Below are 7,166 nucleotides of genomic sequence, written 5' to 3' on the forward strand. Positions count from 1 at the left end.
TTTAGAAGAAATCAAAATAAGATCCTTTGATTGTGAAACAGTATAAATAAATTGGTAAAGATCCACTTTTGAAGGATTCCTGGAAAGAAATTCCAGGGCAAGGAGTATAGAATACAGTATAGTAGAAAAAAAAGTGTTCTGATTTTGTTTCTTGCTTTTGATGCATTCCTGCAGAGGAACAGGACCCACGTACAAGTGAGACCAGCCTAATTGCTACTCTTGTATGGGTAGCATCTGGCACCAATGTGCCAAGATGGAAGTCAAGGACAGTTTTGGAAAAGAAATGTGTTGGCCTTAGGCTGATGTGGCATATTTGAGTGGGAAGCTTCCTTCTGTTTATGCAAACAGTGATTCTGCTGTGATGGATGTGGAAGTGACTTTGAGGCAACTGATTTGGAGAACCAGGACTTGGCTTTCACAGGGGGAATACATTTCCAGCCTTCAGTCAGAAAATGGGTGGCTGATCTAAATGCTATCTTGTTACTTTTCTGTTCATCTCAGCAGATATTTACAACTATGACTACCATATTGGGAATGACACTTGAACAAACATTTCTCATTGTGAATATGGTCATTTGGTGTTGAAAGGTAAAATGCTGACCTGTTTTGACTAAATGATATGCCAAGTTCTTCTTCACCTTGAATCATTCTATGACTATATGTATATTTTACTTTGCAAGCTCTAGGGAAAATAGTAATGCCATATCTGGCTGTTCAGTTAAGCCAGGCATTTCTGCATTGCACTACTGTTTGCTGTTTCTGGAGAACCTCTAACTTTGACTGACCAGTCCTTGTAATTTATTCTAATGTTTTCATCAAGGGTGCTACCAATATGTGACCTGTACTTTTCTTCTCTCTTTGTAGTTGTGAGTCCTGCAAGACAGACAGATTGAAAAATTAAAATAGCACTCTGCCTTGTATCAGTACTGTCTTTATCAAATTGTTCTCTCATACCCTTGCTATTTCTCATCATCTGCTGGTAAGAGCTGCAAGGACACTTGTGTTGGTTAGGGCCATGTGAGAGAGTTTCTCCATCCATTCCTAAAGAAAAAAGAAATTACCAAAGTGGCACAATGTTTTTGTTAGTAGATCTTGTTTTTGTATTCTGTTAATAAACAGATTATATATCATGCTACTGCTTTTAGTGGCCATCATCACACCCACACGTATTTAATTATTGTTTGAGGGTATTTGAGACACGAGTTTCCCCCCTGCATTGCGGTCTCTTCCCTCTTTGATTTAATCTGTTTGTTTCCATTGCCAGTTCCTTTTTTAAGTTACACTATCTCTCCACAGATGCCAGAGATGGTAACACTACGCAAAACAAACTGAAATATGGCAGTGTTCCCTCCTCCTATGAATAAGCAGCAATAGTGGGAGCAAATCACTATTCCACTCCATGCTCCTCACAAATTATAGAATCATTTAGCGTAAAGACCCTTAAAACCATCAAGTCCAACAACTGCTACTCTCTATCCTGAGTCTTTGGGCTGGTTTGAAGCTGCCATGGTCACAGTGCCAGTAGGCAGCTGGAGCAGTGTTTTGGGACTCACAGCTCAGACTGTTTTAGAACAGTCCTTTCAGGTTGTTAGCACTAAACACTGGGTACTTTTCTGCTAGCATAAAGAACATGTTTTTTCAATGATGTATTTATAAGCCAGGCTAGATTTTGTCTTCATATGAGACAGTAAAACATTAGTAATCCTGCTTCCATGCTGTCAGAGTTGAATGTGGCTGTCGAGAGCTGAGGAATGCACTGGTGTGGACCCTGCCTGTTGGCAGGCTGTTCCCCTGCCCTGGGCTGGCCTGGCCCCAGCAAGGTCTTTCCAAACTCACTAGTGCATCTTGCAGCCACTTATGTTCCCTTTTGTTGTTGTTCCCATCTGAGGATGGGAACTATGCAGTTTGTCTTAATATAACTTTAGCAAAATTGCAGCTAATCCAATGTCCTTTCTGGCAGGCCTAGTTCTGACATGCCATCACATGCTGTCATGCTAAAATGCACGGGCAACTGATGTTTATGGCAGCATCCTTGTCTTTAGGTACTTTACATGAGTGGGGCCAGGTGTCCCTTGCAGCTTCCATCCTGCCCTGCCATTATATCTCTGCAGTGGTACACCTGAGCCTGTGTTTTATATATTTCCTATACAGGAGGAAAAATAGTCTATTAGTGTTTGGTTTGGGTTTTCTGGGGGGAAGAGGGAGGAAGAACTGACAGGATTGCTACTTCCAAAATCCTGAAATTCTTTCAGAAATGGTAAGTGTTGAGTTTGTGTGCCAGGATAAGAGTTTTGTTCTTTTTAGAGGGATATCTTGGTTTTACAGAGTGGACATAATAAAATGGGAAGAGGAATTACTGTCTGTAGAACAGTAACATGTGTAAATCCATATAAGCATCCAGTCTGCTCAACCAGGTGCCAATATTCACATCATCTCCTCTGTCCAGATAAATCTCCCAAGGTTTCCCAGCATGTTGGGCAGTTTTTGCTGTGTTGTCATTTTTTTCAGGTTTAAATAATGTCATTTTGCAAAGCAGCTCTTGGGCTGTGAGAAGGAAGGACTTGCTCTCAGATACACACAATAACCAATATCTGACTGCTATTGTTGGTATGACTGAGCTTTTGACTAGAAAATTTCAGGGAACGTATTTTAAAAATCCTTAATAGGAAGCTTCTGAAGGGAAGACTAGAGAGAACTGAAGGAAAGAAAGAGAGAGATGGGTTAGAGAATAATAAGTCAAAGAAGAAATAGTAGAGAGAATCTGGTGGGTGTTATGCAGAGGATTAAAATTCATTTTCAAACACTAAGTACCATGAAAAAAACCTTTCAGATTTTAAGGAGTTTGACTTCAATGGACTGGCATGTGCTTGAGGGAGCAGCAAAGACATCAAGACTTGGACAAATCCTAAAACTCTTCGGAAGACATATCCAAGTACAAATGCTAATGCCATGAAGCAGCGTCTGCTTGCCCTGTCCAGCGAGCATGGACACCTCGGGGACTGTTGCCTCATGCTGGAGTGTTGGGAAGTAGTGACCCTCCATTTCCTGCCTTCAGAATGGTGCACTGAAGTGTCCTACTGTGTCTATTTTGGCCTTTCCGATTTGGCAGGTTTTCTGAATGTGTTGCAACAGTGATGTCCTGTGCCATAAATCCACTTCAAGACTACAACTAGGACTAAACTTGTAGGAAAGTCCAGTTCCTGTTGAGGGTAACATTTTTTTGGAACAGATTTTCAAAATGGATTTGACATATGGGTTGCTTTTTGTCATTTGAAAATAGATCTCAATCCTATATGATGGACCCAACTGAGAAGGAGACCCTGGGGTCCTGTGTTGTCTTCTCTGTTTCACCTCTGCAAGACACCATCTCTGGGCTGACATCTCACGATCAGAGTCTTCACACTTTTCAGCTCCTTACTGGTAGCTCTGCCTCTGCTTAAACACTAGGATTTTCTGAATTTCACCCTACTGCTCCCTGCACAGGTAGGAATGGAGCATTTTTTGTTTAATGTATAAGTTGAGAAAAGTTTATCAAATTAAGAAAAAAAATAGGCAAGAATTATGGTTTGTGTACACAGGGAGCAGAATAGAAGCAGATAATCCCATTTATTATTTCACTTTTTCTTTTGTTCTGATAATTATGGGAATAAGCAGCCAAAAATAAGTCTGGTGCAAGTTGTTGTGCTAAGGTCTAAAGCTGCTCAGCTGAGGCTCTAAAAATCCCTCAATAAATTTAATGGGAGCAGAATTTTATACACTGGAAGAGACTGTTCAAACCTTCAGCCTTATGGCTGCCATGGATACCAGTCAGGAGGTCCGTGCATAGCTGATGTAATTAGTTGACTGCAAAGAGTTGCCCAGTGCTCCTCTCCTTGGCACCTTCTTCTGTCCCAAGCAGTACACATGGAACCTTTCCCAAGAGAAACCCAAAGAGTACCAAACCTGCAAAAATCCAAAAATAAAAGCAATGCTATTTAGAAGATTGTCCAAAAACTGTCCATCCACTGCAATCTCACCTACTGTGTGTTAGTAGGACCTTTAGACACTAATCCACAGTACCTGGCCTCTGCTACTGGTTTAGAGTAATATTACTCCCCATGTTCATTTAATTACTTGCTTGTTTTGTTTGAAGGATTGTCTTGGAGTTTTCTTCAAGGTCATTCAAGTAATCTGGTTTTGTATTTGAGCTTTTTGCTATGGAGGCTACGGAGGAGGACTCCACCTGAATTTTAGTTATGCCATGATTAAAAATGCTATTGAATTTGTCATTTAGTGCTGACGATGGTTACCAACATGTTTTTTTCATTCCAAACATTATAGAGAAACGTGTCCCTCAAAGTCACATGAACAAACATTTTAAGAGCTCACATGAGTATGTGGTATGGCGGTGCTAGCCTTTGCATCCTGACATTCAAGTGCTTTGATAAAACTCGGAGACTGTGGCCATTGTTTTGGCAGCTCTGTGCCTTGGGCCAGATGGTAGGTGTGAAGGCCTATGCTCCTGGTCAAGGGAACCACAGCACTGTGGTAGGCAAATGCAGTCACTCTTCAAATGCGCTGTCAGCCAGAGAGTTCAAACAACACCTTGAGGAGCTGCTCTCTGCATAAATTATGCTGCAGTCCTTAATTTTTCCAGTTTTCAGACTCTTTTCCAATACTGTACACCCTTCTTCACAGCACCTTGGGGGTTAGTCTGGGAGCTCTCCTGGTGCTTTCTTAGGCTTTCTCACACCTTTCCTTAGTCATATTTGGCTCCTAGGAGTCTTTCTTACTGCAATAACTGTGAGAGTATTAGACAGCAGCTTGACCAAGTATGCGGTTATTTACATTATTCTGTGTATAGCTACTCCTCACGTAGAAAAACACCCTAAGGCCTGGACCAGAAGATATCACACAGGCATAGCGACCTTCAAGCCCAGAACTTTGGAGGAACTCCAAGGACTGTATGTGCTGTGAAGAAGATGAAGATGAGGAAGAAGGGGTCCCAAACGCCCCCAGACTCAATTCCTGAAGGGGTGTCTTGGGGGGTGGAACGGGGCAGAATCAGGGGTGGACAGAACGGAAGTTGGATGGACCATATTATAAAATCATAGAACCACTGTCGGGGGATGCACACATGGTATGTATTCCTCTAGGCCTACAGACTCATTAAAGGACCTGCTCTCTTTATCTTATCTCCTACAGCAAATTGGCCTTGAGTGTTTTTCTGTGTGGTCTTTTAGGCAACAGTTCTGGGACATACGTAGGACCTGAATTTGCAAAGACTACAGAAAAGACCTACAAGCCTGTGAAAGGCAGCATCTTATGATTCCTTCAGAAGAAAAAATAATTTTAGAAATTAATTTCTAAATCAGTTTTTGACTTTGCATACTCTGCTAAAGTTTTCCTTTGAACATGAGAATGTTTGCAAGTTGATATTTCTTGGATGTGGCTTCTTCGTGATAGCTCTGCCCACAGATTGCAGTTTGAAGCTTCAATAATTCTTTTCTTAAGTGTCAAACATTTAGTGTGATGGAAGTGTTGAGACATGTCCAGAGTGTTTGGATGTGAAGCTGGAAAATAAGCATCATGGAACACTCCTGGCAGTTCTTTCTGTTTTTTTCAGACCCAATGAAACATTTGACACTTTTTCCCATGCTCAGACATTTAAAAAACCCCATCTTTTTTGTACCTTTTTTTGTCTGGATAGTGTCATTACTGTAAGAAGAATTTATGGAGGTGCCCATCCCTTCACAGATAAGCAGATTCCTTTGCTAACAACTCACCACTAATGTGCTAAAAATTCTTTTGGATGTAAATGGTAAATTGCACAGAAATTTCCTAAGATGACCTCTGGCCTCAGTGATACTAGCACCCATGGGACTAGGATTGGGATAGGTAGAGAACTGTCAATTTCTCTTCAGTCCCTTAACGTTTTGGCACAGAAGACATGGATTGTCCCATTTTTCTTCAGTGATCTATGGCTGGTGATAACTTTGATATCTATTTCAATGATAATTTTCCATTCCTATTAAATCCATTAACTCAGTGATACCGGTGACAGTCAAATAACAAGTACTAATAGCTACAGGGTGTATTTTCTTCCTGACACATACAATACAGTTTTATTGTCATAAAAGAGTAAAGAATTTTCAGCAACTTACTTGGTTTGCATAAATTTGAGTATTTCAAAAGGTAAAAGAGAAGCCTGACCAAAATCAAATGAGATTGGGTATTATGAGCTCATCCTTAGACGAATGTCATTACAAACTGTCTTGTTGTGATTGGTGCTATGGTGGTCTCTTGTCCTGATTGGGTACACTTGCTGTGCTGTGCACCTTCTGGGGCAATATGCCCCAAAAAGGCCAAATGAGGTGGACTTGGCAGCAACTGAAGGCTTTTGCCCATTTACAATGAGAAGATGGTAGAGATGAAGGAGAGAAAGACAGACTTGTTTAAATGCTGTAGATCTCCAAGCTACACTAATTAGTTAAACAGCCTGACTTAATAAAAGATGGAGTAGGATGATTGCATCAGCTGTCATATCATGGTGTATTAGCTACCTCCAAGACTCTGAGGGATTTTCTAGAGGAAAAAAGTCATCAATATGTAATGCAACATCTCAGGCTTTGCAGAGACTTGTAAGGAGGAATGGCTGACCTTCTGCCCCAGCCATTTTGTCTGAGATGTTTCCATTCCATTTTGCTTTTAAACTAGTTAGAAGCATTGCTGGCAGCCTGTTGAAACCTCACAGTGATGTGGTAAGAGAGACTGAGAGGCTGTTTCCCAGAATGGCTCTTGCAGTCCCACAAACATTTTTCCCCTATAGCAAAAATTTTTGAAAATCAGTGATCGCACAAAGAGAAGCAGAAAAAGATAAGCAGGAGTATACCCCAGTCTCCTATAAAAGAGAAAATATAGCCCAGAAAAATATTAGTAAGGTAGCCCTGAAACCAAATTGGAAGAAGAGGCTCTTAGGCTCAGCACTGCTAGAAAGAAGTTGGAGCTGTAAGCAGCCAGTGTTTTATGCTTGCTACCACTGAAGTTTATCAGGTCTTCCTACATTTTCCACGCAGAAGAGAATTGCATGAGTGAAATGCCTTGAATCCATCAGTTTTTCCTTCTAAACCCATTGATATCTCTCATTTAACTATGTCCAATGGGCTAAAAGTAGCAACGTGTGGTCA

The sequence above is a fragment of the Lepidothrix coronata genome, unplaced genomic scaffold (assembly GCF_001604755.1).
Source record: "Lepidothrix coronata isolate B3197 unplaced genomic scaffold, Lepidothrix_coronata-1.0 Scaffold31, whole genome shotgun sequence".
Lineage (NCBI taxonomy): Eukaryota > Metazoa > Chordata > Aves > Passeriformes > Pipridae > Lepidothrix > Lepidothrix coronata.